A 16,968-nucleotide genomic window follows, 5' to 3' on the forward strand; every position below is an offset into this window, starting at 1 on the left:
ATATGGGATAAGCTATTTATTCTTCTTATACTTATTTACTTATTTTATGTTTCATGGATACTGCATCTTACATTAAGGCAGCGACTATGTCTTTCATCTTTGGTTCTCTAGAAGTTCTCAGCTCTGCATAAAATTGACACTAAACAAACATTTATTAATTAGGTCTTGCCAAAATGTCAATACAAAAGAGAAACTTGGGACTTATCTTGGCTCATCTCTCTCAATACCTACATTTAATAAATCACCAAGGATTGTCGATTCCACCTCCTAAATCTCTTTGAAATTCATATGACCTCTCCATTCCCACTCCTTTCTCCTGCCACATTCAAGCAATTACCATCTCTAAAAGTGGGCCTCTATAAAGAGATTTTTAAAATCAGAGTAGTAAAATTAGATTGTACTTTTGAAAGAGTGCTCTAGTTTCTAGATCACCAGGGGAGCAAGACAAGGGTGTAATAATCCTGGTAGGATAGTTGCCTCCTTGCTCCTTTGAATCTCATGCTGTCCTATATAACTCTACGCTTCTTCATTACTCTAATCAAATATCTCCTGAGTCACTCTTTCTAAATAAATCTAGATCAGTTTACCGTCTTCCACTGTCACCCCTGTCATCCCTTCCCTTGTCATCATTCTTGGCAACTTCATCACCATTAATTGCAATACCTTCATAATTTTCATATCAAACACTCTATACTCTGACTACCTGTTGTTCCCTTTCCAGCTCTATTATTTGGGTACTCCTTACTCCAATAATCCTTCAACCCCACAAAGAGCTCCAATACATTGACAATAAGCTCATTTTCATTACTGATCATCTTGTCTCCTTTAACATCTTCAATTTCCTCTCTACAGAGCCCAGCTTCCATGGTCCATCATTTTAATCAATTCCTTCCAAATATCCTTAACTCCCTAGCCCCTCTCTCTCCCTCTGCCACACTTCCCTGACAAAGCCCCAATCCTGATAAGCTCAAGTCCCCACCTCCTCTGTGCCTGCAGCCAAGCAGCTGAGCATTGCTAGAGAAAAATTTTTAAACTGCATTGGCTACTCTCATTTTAAAATCACCAAAAATCTCAACACTGCCAAACAATCCTTGCATAACTTCCTAGTAAAATCACTCACTCACTCTCCAAAAAGATTATTTCACAGTCTCTATTTTCTCCTCAAACTGCCAATACTGCCTCTCCCTTCCCACTTTCAACTGATGACCTTGCTTACTCCTTCAAAGAGAATATGGAAGCAATTAAAAGAGAATCTCCACAAACTCATGCTTCACATCCACCCACTTACCTGATCTGTGCCCATATATTCTGCCTTCCTTCCTGTTACTACAGTTGAAATATCTGTGCACTTAACCAAGTCCAACACTTTCATTTATGAATTAGATCCTATCTCTTCTCTCCTTCTCAGCTATTACACTTCTGAAATTGTTCCACCTACCTCTTTTGCATCATCAAATTTCCCTCCCTATTGGATCATTCTCATCAGCAAACATGTACTATCTTGCATCTTAAAACAACATTCCTCTTGACTCTACCATACTACCTCATTTATTCCCTTTCATAGTGAAACTTACAGCTTCATGTCTCTGCTACTTTCCCCCAATTCCCTCTCTCTTAATAAGTTTGTTTTAAATTTTAGAACGGTGTTAGATTTACAGAAAAGTTGCAAATACAGCGTTCCCATACAGCCCTCACCCAGTTTCCCTTACTATTAACATCTTATGTTAGGATGGCAAACTTGTCACAACTAATAAATGAATATTGATGCATTATTTATTAAGTAATCCCTCACTTTATTTGAATTTCATTAGCTTTCCCCTAATGTCCTTTTTCTATTCCAGGATCCCATCCAAGACCCACATTACATTTAGTCATCATGTCCCCTTAGGCTCCCCTAGCCTGTGACTTTCCTTGTTTCTGATGACCTTAACAGTTTTGAGAGGTACTGGTTAGGCATTTTGTTAGAATGTCCCCAAATTTGGGTTTCTCGTGGTTAAAATGGAGTTATAGATTTTTGGGAGGATGGCCACAGAAATAAGTGCCCTTCTTCCCACCTCATATCAATGATACATGTTGTCAATGTGATTTATCATTGATAATGTTAAACTTGAACACCTGGCCAAAGTAGTGTTCACTGTTTCTCTACTTAAAGTTAGTCCTCGCTCCTTCCATGTTCTATTCTTTGGCAGCAAATCACTAAGTGCAGCCTACATTTTAGGTCTCTACTCTTCTCATTTACTCATTTATTCAATCATTTATTTAAATCAACATAGACTAATGGATACTTATTTTATACAGTGGGTTATAATCCAATACTATGTTATATTTTATTGAGGTCACATTGGTTTATAATATTATGTAAATTTCAGGTGTACACAATTATATCTTGACTTCTGTATAGACCGCATTGTGTTCACCACCAAAAGTCTAGTTTCCACCTGTCACCAAAAATATGTGCCCCGTTACCCCTTTAACCCTCCCCTCACCCTCTTACCCTCTTGTAACCACTAATCTGTTCTCCTTAATTACGTGTTTATCTACCACATATGAGTGAAGTCATATGGTAATTGTCTTTCTCTGCGTGACTTATTTTGTTGAGCATGGTATCATGAAGGTCCATCCATGATGTTGCAAATGGCATGATTTTGACTTTTTTATGGATGAATAAATATATATATATATATATATATATATATATATATATATATATATATATATATTCACCACATCTTCTTTATCCATCCATCCGTTGATGAGCATTTACATTGCTTCCAAGTCTTGGCTATTGTGAATATTACTGCAATGAACATAGGGTGCATATATCTTTTTGAATTAGTGTTTTCAAGTTCTTTGCATAAATACCCAGAAGCGAAACAGCTGGATCATTTCTATTTTTAGTTTTCTGAGGAGTCTCCATACTGTTTCCCATAGTGGATGCATCAGTTTGCCTTCCCACCAGCAGTGTATAAGGGTTCCCTTTTCTCCATATCCTCTCTAACACTTGTTATTTCTTGTCTTGTTAATTCTAGCCATTCTGATGGGTGTGACGTGATATCTCATTGTAGTTTTCACTTGCATTCCCCTAATAATTAGCGATGTTGAACATCTTTTCATGTGCCTGTTGGCCATCTCTATATCTTCTTTGGAGATATGTCTGTTCATATCCTCTGCCCAGTTTTTGATTGGGTTGTTCATTGTTTTGTTGTTGAGTTGTATGAGTTCTTTACATATTCTGGAAATTAACCCCTTATGGGATATATGATTTGGAAATATTTACTCCAAGTTGGTGGGCTGTCTTTTCATTTTGTTGATGGTTTTCTTTGCTGTGCAGAAGCTTTTTATTTTGATGTAGTTCTATTTGTTTATTTTTTCTTTTGTTCCCTTGCTTGAGGAGACATATTCAAAAAGATATTGCTAAGACCAATGACAAAGAGTGTACTGCATATATTTTCTTCTAGGAGTTTTATGGTTTCAGGTCTTATATTCAAGTCTTTAATCCATTTTGAGTTAATTTTGGTGTATGGTATAAAATAATGGTCTACTTTCATTCTTTTGCAAGTGGCTGTCCAGTTTTCCCAACTTTATTTTTTGAAAAGACTTTCCTTTCTCTATTGTATGTTCTTGGCTCCTTTGTAAAAAATTAGCCCTCCATGGGTGGGTGGGTTTATTTCTGGGCTCTCAACTCTGTTCCATTGATCTGTGTGTCTGTTTTTCTACCAGTACCAAGCTGTTTTGAGTACTATAGCTTTGTAGTACATTTTGAAGTCAGGGATTGTGATACCTCCAGCTCTGCTCTTTTTTCTCAGGATTTCTTTGGCTATTCGGGGTCTTTTGTTGTTCCATATAAATTATGGGATTCTTTGTTTTATTTCCCTGAAGAGTGTCATTGGGATTCTGATTGGGATGGCATTGAATCTCTAGATTGCTTTAGGTAATATGGATAACTATGTTTATTCTTCCAATCCATGAGCATGGAATACCTTTCCATTTCTTTGTGTCATTTTCAACTTCTTTCAACAATATTTTCTAGTTTTCAGTGTACATGTCTTTCATCTCCTTAGCTAAATTTATTCCTAGTTTTTACTTTTTTGTTGTGATTGTATTCTTGTTTTCTCTTTCTGCTAGTTCATTGTTAGTGTGTAGAAATGCAACTGATTTTTGTGAGTTGATTTTATACCCTGCAACTTTACTGTATTCGTTAATTATTTCTAATAGGTTTTCTTTTGGGGGGGGATTAACCCTGAGCTAACATCTGCCAATTCTCCTCCTTTTTGCTGAGGAAGACTGGCCCTGAGCTAACATCTGTGCCTATCTTCTTCTACTTTATATGTGGGACGCCTACCACAGCATGGCTTGCCAAGCAGTGCCATGTCTGCACCTGGGATCTGAACTGGCAAACCCCAGGCCTCCAAAGCAGAATATGCACACTTAACTGCTGAGGCACTGGGCCGGCCCCTCTAATAGTTTTTTCATGGATTCTGTAGTGTTTTCTATATATAGAATCATGTCATCTGCAAATAGTGACAGTTTTACTTACTCCTTTCCAAACCAGATTGCTTTTATTTCTTTTTCTTGCCCAATAACTCTGGCTTGGACTTCCAATCCTATGTTGAATAAGAGTGGTGAGAGTAGGCATCCTGGTTTTGTTCCTGTTCTTAGAGAAATAGCTTTCAGTTTTTCACCATTGAATATGATGTTGGCTGTGGGTTTGTCATGTATGGCCTTTATTATGTTGAGGTACTTTCCTTCTATACCCATTTTATTGAGAGTTTTTATCATAAATAGATGTTGAATCTTGTCAAATGCTTTCTCTACATCTGTTGAGATAATCATGTGATTTTTATTCTTCATTTGGTTGACGTGGTGTATCACACTGATTGATTTCTGGATGTTGAATCATTCCTGCATCCCTGGAATAAATCCCACTTCATTGTGGTGTATAATCCTTTTAATGTATTGTTGTATTTGATTTGCTAATATCTTGTTGAGGATTTTCACATCCATGTTCATCAGCAATATTGGCCTGCAATTTTCCTTTTTTGTGTTTTCCTTGTTTGGTTTTGGTGTCAGGGAAATGTTGGTCTAGTAAAATGAATTAGGAAGCATCCCATCCTCTTCAATGTTTTCCAAGAGTTTGAGAAGGATAGATATTAAATTTTCGTTGACTGGCATAATTCACCAGAGAAGCTGTCTGGTCCTGGATTTTTGCTTTTTGGGAGGTTTTTTGATCACTGTTTCAATCTCTTTATTTGTGATTGATCTATTCTGATTCTTTATTTCTTCTTGATATGGTTTTGGAAGGTTGTATGATTCTAAGAATTTTTCCACTTCTCCTAGATTATCCCATTTGTTGGCATGAAGCTTTTCATAGTATTCTTTTATAATCCTTTGTATTTCTGTGGTATCTGTTGTAATTTGTCCTCTTTCATTTCTGATGTTATTTATTTGAGCCGTCTCTCTTTTTTTCTTAGTGAGTCTAGCTAAGGGTTTACCAATATTGTTTATCTTTTCAACAAAGCAGCTCTTAGTTGCATTTATTTTTTTCTATTTTCTTTTTAGTCTCTATTTCATTCGTTTTCACTCTGATTTTTATCATTTCCTTCCTTATACTGACTTTGGGTTTCATTTGTTCTCTTTTCTCCTAGTTCTTTTAGGGGTATTGTTAGGTTGTTTGAGATTTTTCTTGTTTCTTGATGTAGGCCTGTATTGTTATTAACTTCCCTCTTAGACCACTTTTGCTGCAATCCCATAGGTTTCGGTGTGTTGTGTTTTCATTTTCATTTGTCTCCAGGTATTTTTTGATTTCTCCTTTGATTTCTTTGTTGATACAATAGTTGTTCAGTAGCATGTTGCTTAGTCTCCACATATTTGTGACTTTTCCAGCTTTCTTCTTTTCTTGATTTCTAGTTTCAAACCATCGTGGTCAGAAAAGATGCTTCACATGATTTAAATCTTAAATTAATTAAGACTTGTTTTGTTTCCTAACATGTCATCTATCCTTGAGAATGTTCCATAGGCAGTTGAAAAGGATGTGTATTCTGCTGCTTTTGGATGCAATGATCTATATTTACCTCTGAAGTCCATCTGGTCTAGTGTTTCATTTAAGGCCAGTGTTTCCTTGTTGACTCTCTGGATGATATATCCATTGATATTAGTGGGGCATTAAAGTCCTCTACTGTCATTGTTTTGCTGTGATTTCTTTCTTTAGGTCTGTTAATTGTTGCTTTATATACTTTGGTACTCCTATGTTAGGTCCCTATATATTAATGAATGTTATGTCTTCTTGGCAGATTGTCCATTTTATTATTATATAATGTCCATCTTTGTCTCTTGTTATCTTTTTTGGCTTGAAGTCGATTCTGTCTGATATAAGTATGGCTACACCTGCTTTCTCCTGGTTGCCATTTGCTTGGAGTATCATCTTCCATCCTTTCACTCTGAGCCTATGTTTGTCTTTAGAGGTGAGATGTGTTTCCTGTAGGCAGGATGTTGTTGGGTCTTGTTTTCTAATCCATCCAGCCACTCTGTGTCTTTTGATTGGTGAATTCAACCCATTTACATTTAGAGTGAGTATTGATATATGAAGGCTTATGGCCATTTTATCTTTTGTTTTCTGGTTTTTCTATATTTCCATCATTTCTTTTTCCTTGTGTTTCTGTCTGCCATTTCAGTTTGGTGGCCTTCTGCGATATGTTTCTCAGTTTCCTCTTTTTTATGTTTTGTGACTCTGCTCTGAATTTTTGTTTTGTAGTTACAATGAAGTATGTACAAAAAATCTTATAGATGAGATAGTCCATTTTTTTGCTGATAGCACGTTACCTCCATTTACCTATGGATGTTCTGTCCTTTTCTTCTTCCCTTTCTATGTTTTTGTTGTCACAAATTATACCTTTTTGCATTGTGAGTTTGTTGCCAAGTTGAATTGGTTATAGTTATTTTTTAATGTTTTCTTTCCCTTTAACCTTTATGTTATAATTGTTTACTAACTGATTCTGGTATAGAGTTACAGTCTTCTGATTCTATCTATTTATCTCATTGTTTGTAAACCTTTGCCTTTTTGTTTCAGGTAGGAGGGCTCCTTTCAACATTTCTTTTTATTATTTTGCTCAGGAAGATTTGCCCTGAGCTAACATCTGTGCCAATCTTCCTCTATTTTGTATGTGTGTTGCTACCACAGCATGGCTGACAAGTGGTGTAGATCTGTGCCTGGGATCTGAACCTGCAAACCTGGGTCACAGAAGTGGAGCATGCCGAACTTCACCACCACACCACAGGGCTAGCCCTTCAACATTTCTTGTAAGGCAAGTCTAGTGGCAATGAACTCCCTCAGCTTTTGTTTGTCTGGGAAAGCCTTTATTTCTCCTTCATATCTGAAGGATAATTTTGCTGGGTAGAGCATTCTTGGCTGATAGTTTTTGTCTTTCAATATTTTGAATATATCATTCCACTCTCTCCTAGCCTGCAGAGTTTCTGCTGAGAAATCCACTGATTATCTGGTGGGGTTCCTTTGTAAGTTATTTTCTTCTCTCTGGCTGCCCTTAATATTCTTTGTCATTGACTTTTGACAGTTTTAATATAATATGCCTTGGAGAAGGTCTTATTGCATTGAGTTAATTAGGAGTCCTATTAGCTTAATGTACTTGTATATCTAGTTCCTTCCCCAGGTTTTGGAGGTTCTCAGCTACTATTTCTTTGAATAAGCTTTCTGCTCCTTTCTCCCTCACTTCTGCTTCTGGGATATCCATTATCCTTATGTTGCTTTTCCTAATTGAGTCAAATATTTCTTGTAGAATTTTTCCATTTTTGAAAAAATCTTAGGTCTCTCCCCTCTTCCACCTGAATCACTTCTAGATTTCTATCTTTGAGCTCACTAATTTTCTCTTCCATATGGTTTGCTCTATTTCCAATGCTTTCTACTTTGTTTTTCATCTCATTGTCTTCTCCAGGATTCCTGAGCTCACTGAACTGTCTTTCTGAATTTTCTTGTAACTCACTGAGTTTCTTCATAACAGCTATTTTGAATTCTCTGTCTGTTAGATCGCAATCTTTCATGACTTCAAGTTTGGTTTCTGAAGAATTGTCATTTTTCTTTTTCTGACACTGTGTTACTGTAGTTCTTCATGGTGCTTGATGAATTGATCCTCTGCCAGCACATTTGTGGTAGCAAACACCTTTCTTATTTGGGTAAGGCTTTGTTTACTTTCATTCTGAGCTTCTTCTGATTGTATTTGAGAGCCTGCCTTTTCCTCTCTCCACTGCCTCTGCCAGCACTCTGTCAGTACCCTCCTCTTGCTTCTCAGGTTGCTAGTGCTTTGCTGCTCATGATGCTGCTACAATCTCAGATGTTGTCACCAGGCTCAACAGGCTGTAAGCACATCTACTGGTTTTGGAGTTGCCTAGGTCTTTTGTTCCCCTATGGCTCTCTGTGGGCTCTCTGTGGGCTCAAGTGCTGCTGCCCCATGCACCATTTGTGCTGCTCTTCCCAGGTTGTCTGGGTGTGCTGGCAGCATCCCTGTCAGGGCTGCTGAATTTGTGGGTGTTGCTGTTGCTCCCAGGGGCCCAGGGTCTTGTATGCAGTCCCCCACTGTTGGTAGCACCAGTGTTGGGGGTGCTGCCACTGGGGACTGAGTCATGGTTTCTGCTGTGGCTCCTGAAGCCTCAGGTTTCAGGTGCCACCTGCCATTGATGGAGAGAAGGGAAGGGGCTAAGTTGTGAGTGCTTTGCTGCTCCTGCAGCCTATGGTTGCTGGTATGCATCAGCATGCTTTTTGAAACCTCAGGTCAAGGCATCATCACCCCTTTCAGTGGTATCCACATTTTGGATGCAGCCTTTGCTGCCGGAAAGACCAGGGTTGGAGTTGCTGCTGCCTGGGGAATGGGACCATATTTCCTGAAGCCTCAGGTCTTGGGCACCATCCACCACTGTTGGCAGGGGGCCAGGGGCTAAGCCATGAGTGCTCTTGCTGCTTCTGCAGCCTCTGGTAACCAGCGTATGCCAGGAGGTTTTTGAAACCTCAGGTCTGGCACCACCACCCCTGCTGGGGATATCTGTGTTTTGGATGTTGTCCCTACTCCTAGAAAGACAGGCACCGCTTCTGGGGAGGAAGAAGGGGCTTGGGTGGTGACAGCATTGTATTTCCTGAAGCCTTAGGTCATGGGCAACACCTGTTACCATTGGAGGGTGGGGCAGGGAATAAACTGCAAGTGCTGTTGCCAGTACGTAAGGTCAGGGCAGCACTGCCACTGCCAAGAGCATCCACATTTTTGATCATCACTGCTAGGGGAGGGGGAAGGGACTGCTCCTCTAGTTCTACTGACTCTCAGAGGTCCAGTCCACCCACCTTCATAGATGCATGGATCTGTCAGGCATTAGATGTGCTGTGCAGGGAGTCTTTTGTTGGTCAATGGATGTCCCACTGCTTGTAACTTAGAGGGGAGAGACACAGGGAACAACTCACTCTGCTGTGATGCTGATGTCACTCCCAGTACTACATTCTTTATTTTCTTGCTCAAATTGTTCCATCTTTGGCCACTGTCAACTCTTTTAGTTGGCTCCTGTGTCCCTTTAACATTGCCTCACTCTTTTTTCTTCTTTTTTTGAGCACTTCTTTACTTTCTGACACTTCAAGATTCTTCCGGCTCATCTTATATTTTCCCTGACCCAGCCCTAAAATAACCCATTTCTCCAAGGAGACTTTGGTTCCTTTTTCTGGAAAACAGTATTAGAAACTAAGATCTGGTCACTGAGTGTGCTCATTGCTACTGGGGTGCCATTGATTCTAGGCCCTCTCAGTGGACAGGGCTAGGAAATATACTAATCTGTGTGTAAAAACATATCTATAATTATTTCTGTATCTATACATCTGCATCTATATTAAGCTAAACGTGAGCTCATATTGATGTCTCCAACTCTAATTCAGTACCAAATGATTCATTCTAGCACTCCCCCTATGCTTATCTGTAACCACATTGTCTAATGGTGAGAAACCTGGCTCCCACCATCTGCCATGCTCTTATGTATTTGATCCTAGTATACATATATAGCAGTTTCAGAATTCTATACAATGTCAAAACAACTTTACCAACTAGAGTATAGTGTTTATGTATTGTTCCTTTTGTTTTTAGCCTTATGGTTTTCAGTCAAAACACTATTTTCCAAAGTTACTTATGCCAGCAACTTCCCCTCCATTTCCTTCAGTGAATCATGTTATATATTTGTAATATAGTCAGATTCATTTATCACAGGCTGCATTCCATCCTAGGATCTGAACTTCTAGTTGATTTTTTAGAATTTGTATACATTAAGGTTCACTTTTTGCTATAAAGTTCTATGAGATTTTTTTCAAATGCATAGAGTCATTGACACTACATTGCAATATAGATTAGTTTCACCACCCTAAAAAAAATTCCCTCTGCTACACCACCTCCTCCCCAAACCCCTGGCAACCACTGATTTCTTTTCTGTACCCATAGTTTTGCCTTTAACAGAATTTCCTATGAATGGAATCACGCAGCATTAGCTTTTTATGGTCAGGATTCTTTCAAAATGCATTTAAGATTAATGCTGTTGTTGTGTGAATTAATAGTTCATTCCTTTTTATTGCTGAATAGTATCCTATTGTATGGATGTACTACAGTTTATTTACTAATTAACCTATTGAAGGATATTCTGGTAGCTTCTCAATTTTGACAATTATGAATAAAGCTGTTATTCATGTATGGGTTTTTGCTGTGGACATAAGTTTACAAATCAGTTGGATAAATACCTAGGAGTGCAACTTCTGGCAAGTCTAAGTTTAACTTTATAAGAAACTGCCAAACTGTTTTCCAGAGTGGCTGTACCATTTTTCCATTATCACCAGCAATGAATAGGAGTTCCTGTTGCTCTGCATCACTGCTAGCATTTAGAATTGTTAATTTTTTTGGATTTTAGTCATTCTAATAGGTGTGTAGTGGTATCTCATCATGGCTTTAACTTGCATTTACCTAAAATGATGTTGATCTTTTCATATGCGTATTTGCTACACTTACATCCTCTTTGATGAAGTGTCTGTTCAGATCTTCCCCCCCTTTTAAAAATTGGGTTATTTGTTTTCTTACTGTTAAGTTTTAAGAAGTCTTTATATATTCTGCATACAAGTCTTTTCTCAGATATATGGTTTGCAAATACTTCCTCCAAGTCTGTGACTTTTCATTCTCTTAATGGTGTCTTTCACAGAGAAAATGTTTTGAATTTTGATAAAGTCCAATTTATCATTTTTTCCTTTATGGATTATGCTTTTGAAGTTACATGTAAGAATTTTTTGCTTAATCCAATGTAACAAACATTTTCTCCTGTATTCTTACACAAGTTTTATAGTTTCACATTTTACATTTAGGCCTATTATCAACTTTGAGCTAATTTTTACACAAGTATGAAGTAGGAGTCAAGGTTTTATTATGATTTGTTTTGCATTTGGATCTCCAACCGTTCCAGCATCACTTGAAAAAACTATCCTTTCTGCATTGAACTGACTTTGTACTTTTGTCAAAAATCAGTTGACCATATTTGTGTCAGTCTATTTGGTCTATTTCTGGGCTGTCTACTTTGTTCCACTGATCTGTGTGTCTGTCCTTCTGCCAACAACCACTCTGTCTTGATCACTGTTCCTTTATAGTAAGTCTTGAAATAAGGTAATTTGAGTCCTTTGACTAATTGTATTGACTATTCTAGTACCTTTGCCTTTCCACATACATTTTAGAACCAGTTTGTTAACATCTACAAAAAGGCCTGCTGGGATTTTAAGTAGGATTGCATTGAATCTATAGATCACATTGACAATTCACATCTTAACAATATTGAGTCTTCAAATCCATGATCATGAATGTCTTTCCAATTATTTAGTTCTTTCATAATGTTTTGTAGTTTTCTGCATACAGATTCTGTCTGCATATGTGTGTGTGTGTGTGTATCTTATATCTATATCTAACCTCTTAACCTAAGTACTTATTTTTTTGGTGCTGTTGTAAATGGTATTGCTTTCTTAATTTCAAAGTCCAATTGTCAGTTGCTGTTATACAGAAAAGCAATTGACTTTTGTACATTGACCTTGTATTATGTAACCTCATTAAATTTGTTTATATTCAAGAGTTTTTTTTGTAGATTCTCTGGAGATCTCTAGGAAGATAATAATATCATTTGTGAAAAAATAGTTTTATATCTTCCTTTCCAATCTGCATATCTTTTATTTGTCTTGCTTTATTATACTAGTTAGGATTTCCAGAATAATGTTGAATAGGAGTGGTGAGAAAAGGAGGTCCTGGTCTTGCTCCTGATCTTAGGGGGAAAGCATTCAGTCTCTTGACATTATGATGCTCATTGTATGTTTTTCATAGATACCCTTAAGTAGGTTAAGAAAGTCTCTTTCTATTCCTAACTTTTTGAGACTTTTTATAATAAATGAGTATTGAATTTTGTTAAATTGTGTTTCTGAACCTACTGAGATGATCATATGGTACTTCTTAATATGTTCATATGGTGAATTACATTGATTGATCTTTTTAATGTTAAAAGAGCCTTGTATTCCTGGGAGGAACCCTACCTGGTCTTGATACATTATCCTTTTTATATATTGTTGGATTCAATTTGTTAATATTCTGGTAAGGATTCTTATGTCTATATTCATGAAATACTGGTCTGTAGTTTCCTTTTCTTTTATTGTATTTGTCTAGATTTGGTATTAAGGTAATGATGATCTCAAAAAATAAATTTGGAAGTGTTCTTTTCTCTTCTATGTCCTGGAAGCGAATGTGTAGAATTGGTAATTTTTCTTAAGTGTGGCAGAATTCATGAGTGAAACAATCCTGGCCAGGTGTTTTCTTTTACTACTAATTCTGTTTCTTTAATAGATATGGGACTATTCAAGTTATTTACTTTTCCTTGAGTGAGTTTTGGCAGTTTGTGTCTGTCTTAGTCTGCTCAGGCTTCCATAACAAAATACCATAGACTGGGTGATTTACACAACAGAAATTAATTTTCTCACAGTTCTGGAGACTAGAAGTCTACTATCAAGATGCCAGCCAATTGGGTTCCTGTTGAGAGCTCTCTTTGTTGTTTGTAGATGACTGCCTTCTATGTCCAAGAAAGAGAGGCGGGGGAGAAGAGAGAGAGAGAGACAGAGAGAGAGAGAGAGAATGAGAGAGAGAGGGAGGGAGAGATCACCGGTATCTCTTCTTCTTTTATAAGGACACCAGTTTAATTGGGCCAGCACTCCTCCCTCATGACCTCATTTAATCCTAATCACCTCCTCAAAGATCCTATCTCCAATACACTCATATAGGGGATTAGGGTTTCAACGTACGAATTTGGGGGGGACATAATTCAATCCACAGTTGTGTCTTTCTAGGAATTAGTCCATTTCATCTAAATTATCAAATTTATGGGCATAGAGTTGTTTTTAGTATTCCTCTTATTGTCCTTTTAGTGTCTGTAGGATCAGTGGTAAAAATTGTTGATATTGGTAATTTGTCTCTTTTCCCTTCTTTCCTTGGTTAGCCTGGCTAGAGGTTTAGCAATTTTATTGATATTTTCAAATAAACAGCTTTTGGGTTCATTGATTTTCCTGTCTTTTTTTTCTCCCTCTTTTCAATGTCATTGATTTCTGCTCTAATTTTTATCATTTCTTTCCTTCTGCTTGCTTTAGGTTTAATTTGCTTTTCTTTATCTTATTTCCTAATGTAGCAGTATTGGTTATTGATTTTAGATCTTTTTTCTTTTCTAATATATGCATTTATTGCCATACATTTCCCTCCAACCACTCTTTAGCTGCTTACCACAAATTTTGATAAGTTTAATATTCATTTTCATTTAGTTCAAAATACTTTTAACTTTCCTTGAGAATTCTTTTACCTATACATTTTTAAGGAATATATAGCTAAATTTCCAAGTATTTAGGACTTTTCTAACTATCTTTCTGTTATTGATTACTAGTTGATTCCACTATGGTCAGACTATATACTCTGTACATTTTTAGATTCTTTTAAATTTTTTGAGCTCTATTTTATGGCTTAGAATGTAGTCTATCTTGGTGGATGCTTCATTTACACTTCAGAACAATGTGTATATTGTTGGATGGATTGTTCAATAAATGTCACTTAGGTCAAGTTGGTTGATAGTGCTGTTCAGGTTATATATATCCTTACTGATTTTTCTGTCTGCTTAATCTACCAATTACTGAGAGAGAGAGGTATTAAAGTCTCCAATTACAATTGCAGATTTGTTTATTTCTACTTTCATCTCTATCAGTTTTTGCTTCATGTATTTTGATGGTTTGTTGCTATGTGTTAAATTTTTAGGATTGTTACATGCTCTCTTGGCAAATTGAGACCTTTATTACTATGTAATGTGCCTCTTTATCCCTGATTATCTTCCTTGTTCTGAAAACCACTTTATATGAAATTAACATAGCTACTACTGTTTTTGATTAGTATTTGCACAGTGTTTATCCTTTAACTTTAAATTAAAAAAATTTATTTAAAAAATAGACTTTAATTTTTAGAGTAGTTTTGGTTTCACAGCAAAACTGAGCCAAAGGTACAGAGTTCCCATGTATCCCCTGTCCCCACACCATCCCTTAACTTTTAACTTGAGTCTTTATATTTAAAGAGTTTCTTGTAGACAACATACAGTTGAGCTTTTTTCTTTTATCCAATTTGACAATCTTTATTTTTTGACTAGTGTGTTTAGGCCATATTTATATAATATTTAAAGTGATTATTGATGTAGTTGGATTTAAATCTACCTTCTTGCTATTTTCTATTTGTTGTATGCATCCCTTCTTTCTTTTTCCTCTTTTTCTGACCTCTCTGGTTTTCCCTGAGTAGTTTTTATGATTCCATTTTATCTCCTTTCTTGACTTACTATTCATACCATTTTTAAAAACCTTTTAGTAGTTTTCCTAATGTTTACAATGTAAATTTTTAAATAATCTAAGCCCATCTTTAGATAATTCTGTATCACTTAACGTGTAGTGCAGATACCTTATAATAGAATATTCCTAATTTCTCCTTCCTATCCTTTGTCAGATTGTTGTCACTTGTTTCACTTTTACATATGCTATAAACACCAAATACATTGTCATTAATACTGCCTTACAGTTATAATTTAGTGGAGTTAAAAATAAGAAAGATAAAAGTTTATATTTTATCTCCATTCCTTTCTAACACTCTTTGTTTTTTATGTAGATCCAAGTTTGTGATCTATATCATTTTCCCTCTGCCAGAAGAACTTCCTTTACAATACTTTGAGACATTGTATGAGAAGGTCTTTATTTCTCTCTCACTTTTTAAGATAATTTTTGGGACACAGAGTTCTAGGTTGGCAGTTTTCTCTCCTTTTAATGCTTTAAAGTTGTCATTCCATTATGTTCTTTCTTGCATAGTTTCTGATTACAAGTCTGCTGTAATTCTCATTTGTGTTTTTCTCCCCTCTGGCTGCCTTCAAAATCTTCACTTTGTTTTTGCTTTTCTGCAGTTTGAATATGATATGCCCAGGTGTGGGATATTGTGTGTGTGTAGTTTATTAAAAATTTATCCTGCTAGGGGTTCTCTAAGCTTCTTGAATACGTGGTTTTGTGTCTGTCACTTATTTTTGAAAGCTTTCAGCCATTATTTATCCAATTATTTTTTTCTGCTTAGATCTTTCTTTCTTCTCCTTCTGGTATTCTATTCATGCATATGTTACAACTTTTGATATTACCCCACCGTTCCTGAATACTCTGCTATGTATTTTGTTTCCATTCTCATTTTCTCTTTGGATTTCAGTTTGGGTAATTTGTATTGACCTATCTTTATATTCACTAATTCTATCCTTGGATGTGTCAGGTCTACTGATGAGCTCATCAAAGTCATTCCTCATTTCTGTTATCATGATGTTGATTTCCTTTTGATTTTTTCTTATATTTTCCAGCACTCTAATGATGTTATCCATCTGATAGTTGATTTTGTCTACTTTTTCCATTAGAGTTCTTAACATATTAATCATAGTTATTTTAAATTTCCTGACTGATAATTTCAACATCTATTTTGTCATTTGTGAGTCTAGTTCTGATGGTGCTTTGTCTTTTCAACTTGTGTTACTTCTTACCTTTCAGGATATTTTGTAATTTTGTCATTGCTCTTGCAAGCCAGATGTGTTGTATAGAGAAGTAGATACTGAGGTAAATAAGACTTTAGGGTGAGTATTTATATGAATCTGGCCAAGAGTTGGGCTATGCCTGATGTTTGTTGTCTCTAGGAGTACCAGAGGTATTAAATTCCTCTAGTGATCTTGCTTTTGTCTCCCCTCTTGTCATCGCCCCTTTCCTTTGTGTTGCACCTCAGAGAGAGTTTGTTTCTTGTAGCTTTCCCAGCTGTAATCCACGTCATTTTAAGTGGAGGCTTATTATCTGATTGTAATGTAGGGGGAGCAGGGCATTCTCTAATCTTTGGACTAAGTGTCAGTCTTTGGAGTGCACAGTGAGCCTGTGTCTTGGGAGTGTGGCGTTCACAATTGTGTTTGCTCCTTTCCAGGGTGCTGTTGGTTGAACTGTATTCCCCAAAAAGATATGCTGAAGTCTAAACCCCTAGTACCTGTGAATGATATCTTATTTGGAAACAGGGTCTTTGAAGATAATGAAGATAAGATGAGGTCATATTGAATTAGGGTGGGCCCTAAATTCAACAACTGGTATCCTTATAAGGAGAGAGAGATTTGAAGACAGAGAGGAGACACAGGGAAGAAGGCCATGTGATTATGGAGGCAGAGAGTAGAGTGATGTTGCCACAAGCCAAGGAACACAAAGGATTATTGGCAAGCAACAGAGAATCTAGAAGAGGCAAGGGAACAGTTCTCTCAGAGAGACTTTGGAGGGAACATGGCCTTGCCAACATCTTGATTTCAGACTTCTGGCCTCCAGAACTGTGATAATTTGTTACAGCAGCACTAGGAGAC

The 16,968-nt window shown here is 36.7% G+C and overlaps 1 protein-coding gene across 4 annotated transcripts in view; it reads right to left on the reverse strand.

The window, feature by feature from the left end:
- The window catches only part of TMLHE (trimethyllysine hydroxylase, epsilon), an 89,671-nt gene that overhangs the window by 40,290 nt on the left and 32,413 nt on the right, over positions 1-16,968 (reverse strand). The window lies entirely within an intron of this gene.

Source organism: Equus asinus, chromosome X (assembly GCF_041296235.1).
Source record: "Equus asinus isolate D_3611 breed Donkey chromosome X, EquAss-T2T_v2, whole genome shotgun sequence".
Taxonomy (NCBI): domain Eukaryota; kingdom Metazoa; phylum Chordata; class Mammalia; order Perissodactyla; family Equidae; genus Equus; species Equus asinus.